The sequence below is a fragment of the Lissotriton helveticus genome, chromosome 3_1 (genome assembly GCF_964261635.1).
Source record: "Lissotriton helveticus chromosome 3_1, aLisHel1.1, whole genome shotgun sequence".
NCBI lineage: Eukaryota > Metazoa > Chordata > Amphibia > Caudata > Salamandridae > Lissotriton > Lissotriton helveticus.
In genome coordinates, this window is record NC_136061.1 from 2,114,833,685 (window position 1) to 2,114,847,008 (window position 13,324).

Below are 13,324 nucleotides of genomic sequence, written 5' to 3' on the forward strand. Positions count from 1 at the left end.
TCTTGGTACTAATTCTGGTCTCATTGGCCCACATCGGTCTCATTCCTTGTGCAAGTAGCTGAGCCTGTCAGTACCACGTGGTTGCTTTTTTCAGGCTGTGCGATCCCCGTATCCCTTCCCGCTTATCTGCAAACCACTAAAAGGTCAAGCGGCTTCCCTGGTTTAAGCAGCAGAATGATGACCGCTTCTCTTGTTGACTTAGGCAGATGCCCCACCTGCCTCACCTCGTTATATAGGTCTACTGGCCTAGGAGCCCGTAGCTCAGTATATGTTAAATAAAAGTCTACCGGCAGACCATCCGTCCTTCGTGTCTTATTTCTGGCCATGCTCTTAATAGCCTCTCTCACCGTGCCTATTTCTGTGTCCCACCTAGAATGTCCACTACTTCCTCATCCAGACCTGGGAGTTCCACGTCTCGTATAAACTCATCCAGGCCCATATCCGTTGGAGCCAGTCTACTTCTGTACAGATCTACATATTAATCAAAAAACAGTTCATTAATACCCCGCTGGCCATAGCAGGCGTCCCCTTTCTGCCCCCTGAGCTCTAATATTACTGTCCCCCTTCTACCTAGATTGGCAACCAAGCCAGTAGGGCCCCGGATTTGTCTCTCTCGGTGTGGGCTTGTGTTATATATTTTTTATAATCGTAGCAGCGTAGGCTTTCCACCTATGCGGCCACTGCTTCCCTAGCCTCCAATAGTTCCCCCTGTTTATCTGCCCTTTCAGGTCTTTCCTTTTCAAACTCCCGGAGTCGTCGATCTGCCACCTGTATGTCTTGCAAGAGCACCTTCCGCGTTCACTCCCTTCTTCGATATACAATGCCCCCGGATGACCGTTTAAAAGCATCCACCTCTACAAGTAAATGCGTCGCTGTGTTAGCGTTTTCCAGGAAGTATTGTCCAATAGCAGTACTTACTGCAGTGTGGAAGACTGGCTCTTCCAGCGCTTCAGGATGTAAGCGCCACGTGGGTATTTTGAGCCAACCAGGGGACATCACCATCCTTAACAGTATTGGGTTACGGTCTGAGATTGTTCTAGTATTATATTAACTGGTTTGTACCCTCTCACGCACATCAGGGGAACAGAGTATAGCATCCAACCGGACATGTAGCTCATGCATTGCAGAGTAAAAGGAGTATTCTCTATCCCCAGGGGATCACTGATAGAATATCAAGGAGCAGAATATCTAGCTGCCAGAATATCGATGAGAAAATATTCTGTGATAGAATATCGAATTCCTATCTACAAACAGGTAAGTACAAAAATATTGAATCCTTAATATTGTTGTCAATAATATAGTTTGCTAAAATATCGACTTTTTTAATGTCTTAAAAGTAATATAACATTAATTAAATAATAAATATAATTTAGTAAAACATACTTAAAAATAATTTAAAAAACGTTAAAATTAATAAATAATAAATGTAATGTAAAAAAATAAACATGCATTTTTTCATTATATATAATTAACTTAATAATATTACAAAATGTTTAATATTTTTAATTATAAATGTAAAAACATTTTAAAATATAATTACATATCTATATATATAAATAAACCTATAATATTAATATATAAAAAAGTAAATATAAGGGTAAAACATTAAAACAAATATTTGTAAAAAAATATTTTACACTACAATAAATATAACAATACTAAATATGTTGCATTGCATAAAGTATAAAATTACTATTTCCACTCCAACGAGTGGTACAGTAGGCAAAGTGTTGGATAGCGGGTGGATAAAAATTTCTATTCCTACTCCAGTGAGTTCAACAGTAGGAAAAGTGTTGGATAGCCGGTGGGTAAAAATTACTATTCCTACTCCAGTGAGTGCAACAGTGGGGAAGTGTTGGATAGCGGGAGAGCCAAAATTACTATTCTCACTCCAGCGAATGCAACAGTAGGGAAAGTGTTGGATAGCAGGTGGGAATAATTTAATATTCCGACTCCACCAAGTGTAACTGTAGGTAAAGTGTTGGATAGCGGGTGTGAATAATGTACTATTCCCACTCAACTGAGTGTAACAGTAGGGAAAGTGTTGGATAGCGGGAGGGTAAAAATTACTATTCCCACTCCAGTGAGTGCAACAGTAGGGAAAGTGTTGGATAGCGGGAGGGTAAACATTTCTATTCCCACTCCAATGTGTGCAACAGTAGGGAAAGTCTTGAATAGCGGGAGGGTAAAAATTACTATTCCTACTCCAGTGAGTGCACCAATAGGGAAAGTGTTGGATAGCGGGAGGGTAAAAATTTCTATTCCCACTCCAGTGAGTGCAACAGCAGGGAAAGTGTTAGATAGCGGGTGGGTAAAAATGACTATTCCCACTCCAGTGAGTGCAACAGTAGGGAAAGTGTTGGATAGAGGGTGGGTAAAAATTACTATTCCCACTCCAGTGAGTGCAACAGTAGGGAAAGTGTTGGATAGAGGGTGGGTAAAAATTACTATTCCCACTCCAGTGAGTGCAACAGTAGGGAAGTGTTGGATAGCATGAGGGTCAAAATTACTATTCCCACTCCAGCTAATGCAACAGTAGGGAAAGTGTTGGATAATGGGTGGGAATAATTTAATATTCCCTCTCCTCCAAGTGTAACAATAGGGAAAGTGTTGGATAGAGTAGGGGAATAATTTAGTATACCCACTCCTGCAATATAATTAACATTAAATAACAAATAATTTTTCTTTCAAAATTACTTTACCTCCCACCATTTTCCCCTAAAAACATCACCTACAATATTCTAAAATATTAATAAATGAACACAATTAATTAACAATCAATTAATTAACTAAAATAATTAACAATAAAATTAATAACCATCACATCTAAATTAATTCACACAATTAACACAATAAAAGAACTTTTAATAAATATAATATAGAAATAATAAAATATACATTCAAACTAAATTACTTCCTATCCTACTCTCCTATCAACCCTTAACCCACTCATAAAAAGTACACAATTAACACATTCACAAATTAATAATTAATAATTAATATTGCATTAATAAAAAAATAACACAATTAACATAATGAAAAATGTATTATTAATTGTTATTAATCAATAATAAATAATTAACTTAATTAACACTATCAATGATTAAATCCGAATTATTAATTAATACAATATTTAATTAATTAATACCAATTAAATTACTTCCCTCCCTATTCCCCTTTAAACCCACAACCCGCTACAGAATTAAATTATGCAAAAAGTAATTAACATATAATTCATTAATTCTAAATAATTCTTAAAAAATATATTATAATTAAAATACTTCCCACCCTATTCCCCTATAAACCCACAACCCACTACGAAATTAAATTACACAAAAATTAATTAACATAACATTTATTACTTTAAAAAAATTCAAACATACTTTACAAAAATAATACATTCTGGTAACACATATACTAACACCTCCAACACTAAAAAATAAAATCAATATTTTTAACAACTATATCATGACCTTCGATATTACTAACTTCGATATTATGACAAACAATATTTCTTACCTGCATTTCGATATTCTGCACCACTATATTTTTGAAAGTCGATATTATGTCCTCTCGATATTTTAAACTCGATATTTTGCCATATCGATATTTAAAATTCGATATTTGGACCGTTCACAATCCCCAGGGTGCTAAGCGCTACAGGAATCCACCAATCCCCATCTCTGCTGCCAATGTCATTACGCTTCTGCTTGTTTGTGTGTAGGAGCATCAGGAAGTGGAGGGTGAGAGCGATCTATTCCAACATACGTTATACAATTAACATCACTCCGCAATATTACTGATCCCATTAAAACTGAAGCCAACATCCCAGACAATGCGACAAGAAGGCGGGTTGCTCTGTGTTATGGGCATATTGGCTCCCCAGTACAATATCTCTGCCATCCAACCGACCAGATACAACAACAAACCTCCCCTCAGAGTCTACAATCTGCAGCGTGCACTGAAAGGGCTCCCCCGCTCTCACCCAGATCAGGACCCCCTGGCGAAAGCCGAATAGTGGGTATAAAATACTTGACGTCTCCATCGATGTTGAAGCGCAGCTCCTTCTTTTGCCATCATGTTGGTCTCTTGAAGAAGGGCAATTTGGACCGCTCTCCTAACCATGTACACATGTATTTTATGGCACCGCAGCATTGAGTGCATCCCCCGCAGATTCCAAAATATACATGTCTATGGGGTACCATTGTACTGATTGGATCTTGTCCCTAATGACTTTCCCCAGTGTGACACACATGGCTCCAAACAACAACTCCTTAGCAAAATTAAACCTCAAACTCACCCTCCCAAGGACTTGTACTTAAAAACTAGTTCCCATCCAAATGTAAACTAAGCTCACAAAGTCTTCTAGTAGTTGTGTGGGTGTGTAGCTTACCCTACCGGGCCCGGAGGTCCACCAGGCCGCACCCCAAATACCTTAACTGGATTAGCAACCCCGGTTCAGATTTCGCAGGTCATCTGCTTTATTAGTGTAGTTGGTAGTCCACAGTGTCAGATACTCCATGCCAGGGCCGCCCAGCTTCTCGGAAGTCTTAAAGTTTATGTCACAGAGTGTACCACTCAGGCGATGTCGTCCGCCATCTGGGGCGTGACTTCCGGTAGCTCTGTCTCCAAGTCATCGTTTCCACTTAGCACCAACGATCCTTCCAATCTTTCTACTTCAAACCCACTTTTACTCGAGGTAGGGCTTGAGGCATTCTGACTATGTTCTGCAACTGCCTGTAGTACTTTGCGTTGTTCCGAGACTGGGCTCGAGTCACGCTCTTACTTTTGTTTGTTCCCTGCTGAGACATATCCGTCGAGAAATTGCAACGTTCCTGGATCTGTCAAGTGTCCAACCATTCTAAGCTTCCTGCAGTGTAATAAGAAATCTTGCTCCCGCCGAATCAGCCCCCCAAAGTCGTGCCAGGAACTGCATTGTGTAAGGGATCTGCATTTGTTGGAGCTTCTTTTTGAGGGGTAAAGACGGTGCTCTTTGACGTTGTACTTCTCTGATAAAGTCCGGGAAGATCATTATCTTACTATTTTCCATCTGTAGGTCTTGCTTTAGGCGGGCTTGATGAAGAATATGGTCTCTCTCCCTGAAATGAAGGAGCCGTGCCACTATTTGACGAGGAGGGGCCCAGGACCTGGGCAGAACTCCATGGGCTCTTTCCAGTGCGTAGATCGGGGAAAGCCCTTCTGGGGCTACTTCTGCTCTGAGCCAGTCCTCCATGAAGTGCATCATGTATGTAACCCTCCGCCCTCTCTGGCACTACTATTATTCGTAAATTATTTTTGAGGGATCTCCACTCGCTATCTTCAGCCTGTACTTCTAGGACTTTGATCCTGGCCTCCACTGCATTGAGTGATTTTTGTAGCATAGTCACTGACTCCGGGAGGTCATTGAGCGCTTTCTCGGTGGTCACGACGCACTCCTTAAGTTTGCTGTGGTCATCTTTCAGATCTGTCCCTATTGGGTCAATTTTTGCCTCCAACACTTCTCTGTAGGCCGTGAGAGCCTGCATAATGTTCGTCAGTGTAGGCCTCGAGGGAGCTGAGTCTTTTCCTGACTCCATGGTCTTGTCGTCATCATCCGTCTGGGTTCCAGTGACCCCCGTACTAAGGGCAGTATACCCCTTTTTCTCTGGGGACTTTCCCTGACCAGTTTCTTATTCTTCCAGCACTGGGCAACTCAAATTATTCAGGAGCTGACCAGGCGTTGCTTTCTGTCTTTCTGTATGTTGACTGAACTAATATCCGTATGGGTATTTGATTCAGTTAAGTATCACCAACACTCTATACAGCTAATGTCAGAATCTCCTCTTTGTTGAGCTTCAGGATCAAAGAACACTTTATTCCTTTAGAGTCTCCTCCTCTGCTCCTCCCCATCGATCACCTTCAAGTTTGTGCAGCACTCACTGTCACTTATTCAGCTCCTGCTTATGCCTCTTTACAAGACTCACATGCTATTCAATGATTCGGGGGGCCCCGGTCAGCCCCCCAAAGTCCCACTCTAATTTGCTGATGATTCCACCCGCTTCTGTCCCCACTTTTAGGCTTGTGCCATCACAGTGTCCCCCAGGTCCTGTCTGCATCAGTTACACCGGACCCTAGAAGGCTTTTAATCACAGAGGCCCTTACCTGTGCAGGGGTTATTGTCTCCTTGGAGTCAACAGCGGGCGCTCCACCCTGTGCTCCTCGCTCCAAATCAGTTCTAGGCACACCTCCTGGCCCACTTTGTACCGAGGGCCTTCCTTAGTGCCCCAGGACCTCTAATTGAGTTTAAAGTGCTCCAGCTTACGCCAACCCTCAAGACGCACCTCACATCCACAGCGGCCGGTGTAGTTAAACCACCTCCAACGAGGCAGCCTGTCCACACACCCTCTGCTGAATTAGGCATTAGCTCTTCCCAACAGGCCCTCAGGGCTCGCACAGCAATGGTCCTCCAGCCCCCAACCATACAGTCTTACGATGCAGGCAGTTCAGCTCCGGGACTCCTCTTCTGTGGCTACTCAGGATCTGCCAACTACCTCAAGGAAAACTCACGAATGGTTCCTCAGCCCCGTTGCCATTTTGTTTCCTTCAGCTCCGCTCCGTATTAGGACAATTTTCGCTGATTTTTACTGCTTCTCGGGGCAGTAGAGGATCGACCCTCAGATTGGAGTGATGTGGAGACATTCCACCATGCAAATTTATACAGATAATTGCACCAGGTGCTCAGGATAGTTGTTGACGGGGATACGGCGGCCAGAGCTCCGAAGTCCGCTACTGCTGACATCAGCACCAGCCACAGCCCCATCTTGGATTTTTGTAAATTTAGTCTTGATTTTTTTTCTTGTGTTGTGTTTTCACTTTATTACTTTTGAAATGCTGCACAAATACTTTACGCATTGCCTCAAAGTTTTTTTAAACATAATTTTTTTTTGATAATCAAATTTAATTAAAGTTTTAGGTACATAGAAAATCATTGGCAGTAAATCACACATCATATAAAAACACCCCAATCCCTCCAGCAGTATCACAACACTCAATAGACATTTCTGAATAAGAAGCAGCTCTTCTGAAACCGACCAACAAGGCGGACTTGGGCCTATCACGACGGAAGCAGGCCAAACCATTTGCCCCACACTTTGTTGAACATTTCCGCGCAACCCCTAGCCTCAAAGAGGGACTCCTCCTGTACCCCACACCAGTCCACACCCCTCCGCCAATTCTGTAGTGTTGGAACCTCGGCCTGGGCCCATCTAGCCGCTATGTCCCATTTCGCTACTGCCAGTGCTGTACCCAGGAAGCGTTTATCGGCCCGGGAGCCATCCAGGCCGTCGAACACACCCAACAGCAAGTGTCTTGAATCATGGGAAACCACCCATCCTAAGGCCTGCGTGAGCTCCCGCTCCACCCCCATCCAAAAGCGGTCCAGCGCCGGGCAGAGCCAAACCATATGGTAGAAGTCGGCAGGGGAACCAGAGCAGCGCGCACAGCCTGGGGAAGCTCGTATGCCTGCCCGAAAAAGACACGCCGGGGTGAGGTAGGCCACATGAAGGTAATATAGCTGGACCAGGCATAGCTTGGAAAATGTGGTCAGGGTTTTGGGTGCCATAAGGGCATCCCGCCAGCCGGCCTCGTCCAAGGGGACCACCCACCCCTCCCACCTCTTCCTAAGCCGGTCCAGGGATGCGGGACAGTTGTTCACCAGGGCACGGTAAATACGGGACACCCCCCTCTCCCCAGGTTACCCATCATTACTTGTGCTTCAAGGGGGCTGAATTCCGGGAGGGAGGTGGGCGCAGGGAGGTGTATTTGAAGGGCGTGGTGGAGTTGTAAGTATTTATAGAACTGGGAGTGTAGGAGAGTATGCCTGTGTTGTAGGTCAGAAAAAGAGCGCATGTGGTCCCCCACCCATACATCATCGAGCTGTGTTATCCCCACCAAGTCCCAGCGACGGAATCCCTCCAGGGAGGAGACCTCATTCAGCCAGGTGCCATGCCAAAGGGGTGTCTGTCTAGTCAGCTTCTGGTCCCAGGACACCAACCGGAGGGCAGCGCGCTAGGCTGTAAAAACCATTCTGGTGATAGGAGGCAGGGTGTGTGGTACCGGGGAGCCATAAAGGAAGCTTTGAATCTGTGGAAAGTCCAGGGCGGCGAGCTTCACCCGGTAGGCGGGGTCCGACCAACCGCCCGCAAACCAGTCATGGATCACTATGAGCTTGGTAGCTAGATAGTAGAAATGGAGATTGGTGACTCCCATACCGCCGTCGAAGGGGGGGATTCGGCAATGGGACAGGGACAATCGCGACCTTCCACCACCCCATAAAAATCGGATGAGTGCGCCGTCCAGTTCTCGAAAACAGCCACCGGAGAGGGGGATCGAGGTGTTCTGAAGAATTTAAAGAAAACGAGGGAGGATCATCATTTTGAAAAGGGCAATTCTGCCCAGAGGGTTAAGGGTAGAGATTGCCAGTTCCTAAGGTCATGTTTCATCTGAGCAACCAGGGGAGTAATGTTAAGGGCCCATTCCAATTCTGGCAGGAGGGTCACCCACACTCCCAGGTATTTAAATGATTGCCTCCGGAGGGGAATCATTTCCTGCCAATCAAAGCAATCCCGGGAGGGATGAAGGGAAATTAGGGTGGACTTCGCCGGGTTGAGACGAAGGCCAGAGACATGTTCAAACTCAAGAAGGGCAGCTAGAGTCCTTGGGCCAGAGTGTTCCCAGTCAGCCAGGTAGAGCAGAACATCGTCCGCATACAAGGCGATTTTATCTACCTGGCTCTGATCCCACACCCACCCGTGGATGAGGGAGTCCTGCTGGATGAGCACCACCAGAGGCTCCATCGCCGAGGTGAATAGGAGTGGGGAGAGGGGGCAGCCTTGCCTAGTGCCTCGCCGGATCTGGAATGGTTCAGAGAGAGCACCGTTAACAAAGACACGGGCTCTAGGGTGATTTTAAAGGACCCGGATCAGGTGACGAGAGGGGAGGCCAAAACCCATATGCTCCAAAACATCTCCTAAATATCCCCAGTCCACCGTGTCAAAGGCCTTTTCAAAATCTACAAGGAGAAGTGCCAGGTACGGGAAAAGCCGGTGCCGATGGGCCAGTGCCAGCTGGAGGCGACGGATGCAGTGGCGGGTGCCTGTGGCCGGCATGAACCCACACTGGTCAGGGTGGACCAGGTCGGGAAGAAGGGGGCGTAGTCGCTGGGCTATGGCTGTAGCGAAGATCTTAATTTTGGTGTTCAGCAGTGAGATCGGACGGTAGTCAGAGCAGTCTAGGGAAGGCGGGCGTGTCTTGGGGATGACCACGATGGTCGCCACATCAGATTCGGATGGGAAGGACCCGTCCTCTACCACCTGGTGGAAGAGCTCTGTTAAATGGGGGACGAGATTGTCGCGGAACGTGGAATAGTATTCTTGGGGGAATCCATCAGGTCCGGACGCCTTGCCGGAGTGCAGTAGGGTGATAGCTCCATGGATTTCCTCCGGGGTGAGGGGGCTGTCCAAGGAATCCGCGACTTCACGGGGAAGGCAGGGGAGACAAGTCCCAGAACTCTCCATCAAGTCAGCGAGGGAGGCTCCGGGAGGGCGCGACGCGTACAGGGCCGCATAGTAGTGAGCGTAGGTCTGCGCGATAGCTGCTGAAGTCACCCGGCGGGTCCCGTCGGCCGTTCAGATCTCTGGAATAATGCGGTGGGCCCTAGGGTAGGATATCAGGTTGTGGAGTAGTTTGCCATTCTTGTCACCCCAGCCATAAATGCGGGCAACGGAGGAGCGCCACAGCATTTTGGCCGACTCTAGGAAGTGCCGCTGCATCTCGTCCCGGACCAACGCCAACTGCCTGGAGGAGTCAGAGCCATCCCCAGTGAGTTGAGTCTGCTCCAAAAGAACAGCTCGGGACTCCAGCTGTACCAGGTGGGTGGCCTGAGCCGCACGTCTGGCATGCACTAGGCCCCTGGCCACCCCACGTACCACCGCCTTACCCGCCTCCCAGAGTGTACCCTGTGAAGGGATTGATCCTGCGTTAGCGGAAAAGTAGTGGCGGAGCTCCTGGTCGAGGGACTACAGCAGCACGGGATCCTGTAGGAACCAGGCGTTCATGCGCCAGGTAGACCTAGGGCCATTAGGGGGAGACGCAAGATGGAGTGAAAGGGGGGAGTGGTCGGAAATCCCCCTAGGAAGGATCTCAACCCCGGACACCAACTGGCAGTCTGTGGCAGGCATCAGAATGAGGTCTATGCGTGAATGAGTATGATGGGAGGCCGATGTGTGTGTGTATTGGTCTTTTCGGTGGTTCCACACCCTCCACACATCACAGAACCCCATAGCCAAAGTCCAGCCCGTAAGGCTCCTTGCAGAGGTCAACCGATGTGTCGAGGGAGGGCCCGTCAGGTCCCGGGAGGGTTGCAAGACAGCATTGAAGTCACCTCCAATGATAGTGAGGCTCGGCGGCTGGGAGGAGAGCACCTGTGTAAGGTGCCGAAGGGTGGAGGACAGGAGCGTGGGGGGAACATAAGTGCAGAAGAGATTAAGAGGATTACCTTCAACCAACCCAGACAAGGCCACAAACGTCACCTGCGGATCAGTGACAACGTCAACTACAGTGAATGGGAACCCCCGCCTCAGAAGGATGGCCACTCCCCTGGAGCCTCTAGCAAAGCCAGAGTGCCAAACTCGGTCAAACCGGTAACGGGCCAGGAAGTGGCATTGGGAGCCCAGAAGGTGTGGTCCTGTAGAAACAGGGCATCAGGCATTTGTCGGCGGGCTGCACGGAGCACAGCAGTGCGTTTAATGCGGTCTAGGAGGCCATTCACGTTCCAGGAGAGGATGTGGAGGGGTGTATTAAATATGTGGGTCATTCGTGAGGGTGAGGAATGTCGTGAGGCAAGCGGGGAAGAAGAACCCCCCGCGGTCAGGGGGAGGGCTCAAATCAAATCCGGGGCCCCAGGGCATGGTTGAGTGGAGCTGGAGTGTAAGTGACAGCAGAGGGGGACAATAGGACATGTGACTACCTATGAGGACAACATATAGCGGCCCGTGAGCGGCCGAAAACAACAAACTCTGGAGACACAACAGTCGCTCTTCCCTCCCTCTCTCCCCAACTTCCCCCACCCTATACTTCAAAACAGGTAGCATCTGTCTTTTTTTTTTGTCCTCATTAGTGCAATATTATTAGTAAGGAGTTGTCGGGCCCCAATCTCTCTTTACTTCTTTGCCTTCTCTGTCGTATTGCAGAACGTGTGGATCTAGACAGTACCCCTGCGTTATTTAGAGGAAAGGAGGGTCCCCTTATTTCCATTACTTTGTTGAAGGATTTAGCGCGTGGGGGTGAGCTAACCATTTTGGCTACTCATGCAGGCCTTCTCCTGACTTTCCATTGCTTACACATAATCATTGGACTATTGCATAAATGGATCAAATCCGGACCAACCATTGCGATAATACCTATATAGGATTTCCTCCCAAACAATTTAGCTTGATTCTAGTTGATAGTTTTCCCAGATCTCCCAAAATTTAAGTTTTTTACTGGGTGCTTTTCTTCTGTCTAGTTTGTATATTCTTAATATTGAGATCAGCCACTCACTGTGTGTCGGGGGGGGGCGGCCTCACCCACTTCACACAGATCTCTCCCCTAGCTAATAATATTAATAAGAAAAGTATATTTTCCTGTGCTTTAGAGAGTTTTTCTGGCACACTTGAATTCATTACCCCAAAGATAATTAGATCAATACTTACATTTAGCTGTCTTCCTAGTACCCCTTCTAGTGTCTTACCCACATCAATCCAGAAGCCGTCGAGAAGGGGGCACTGCCGAAACATGTGGAGGTCGTCGGCCTTTTCCAGTCCGCATTTTGGGCAGGCCTTCACTGTCGCCCCAGTGAATTTTGACAACTTTTTCGGGGTCCAGTAAACTCTATGAGATGTGAACAAATGGTTTCTCTTTAGGGCAGCTGATGGTACAATTGTCCAGCATTTACTCATAGATACTTGCCATTGGTTGTTTAACTCCAGCGTCGGCAGATCTTTCCCCCATACTCTCTCCGGTATCTGAAATTCTTCTTCCCCTGCTAGGATCAAGGCCCAATACCAATACGAGATTTCTTTACGAATTGGATCTTTTTTCAGCATTTCTTTTTCCAGAGTTAAGTTACCAGCTCTGATTTCTTTTAAGGATTTAGCCCAGCTAGATAGCTGGTAGTACTTGAAGTTAGCTACAGAGGCATTAGTTGTTAAGGATAGGGTCTCCCAATCCAGTAGGTTATTCTGAGACATAAGCTGTCCCCACTCTGTTATTCCAGCTGATTTTATCGGGAGTGCTAGTTTGTCTTTAAGGCACTCCGGGGTGCCAGGCGAGTCCCATATAGGGGCCAAGTCACTGTAATAGGGAATGTTTAACGTACATCTTATTCCAAACCAAGATTTGGCCGCAGACTTCAACGTCTTAAGTTTAATTTTTTTTTTTTTATTTGGGGTGTCCAAATTTGTATAGGAAATGGCTGGTTTTATTAGTCACTGTTTGGAGATACGGCGGCTAGTTTTCGAATGTATTTAGCAGCTTCCTGCTTGATTTAAATTGGAATGCTCTACAGTATTCGAAGAGGTCGGTACTCGAAATTCCCCCCTGGTCTTTTTTCCTTCTTAGCTTGCTCCAGGCGATTCTAGGGCTTTTTGAAGACCAGATAAAACTTGAAATTTCACCCTGGATTTTTTTTATTGTTTCTCTTTTAAATTGTAGCGGAATGGCACCAAAGGCAAAAGTAAATTTCGGTATAATCGCCATTTTTATTATGTTGGATTTGCCTAGTAAAGTCAAAGGTAGTCCTCCCCACACTTTCAGTAACTTTTTAACTTCCTTTTCAATTTTTTGAATATTGATATTTGTTACTTTATTCAAGTCTTTGACTAGGTCTATACCAAGGTATCTGATTTTTTCCTTATTATAGGGACTGATAGAATTGTCGTTCCAGCTCATTGTTTCCGTCTTGTCCTGATTAATTTGGTAGCCGGAGAAACTTCCAAAGCTGGTCAGAGCCTCTTCTATTGTTGTTAAAGATCTGCTTAGGTTGTCTGTGAAGATCATCAGATCGTCTGCGTAAAGGACTATCTTCTTAGACCAGTCTTGGAAGGAGAAGAGGGATATTGATGGATCTATTCTAAGATGCTCTGCCATTGGTTCAATATAAAAATTGAAAAGCAAGGGGGAGAGGGGACATCCCTGCCTTGTTCCTCTCTTTATCTGTATATTTGTAGTAAGGTTGCCGTTAATTAAGATTTGTGCTCTATGGGAAGAATACATTTTTGCCACCATGTTTAAGATATTTGTCCCCAGG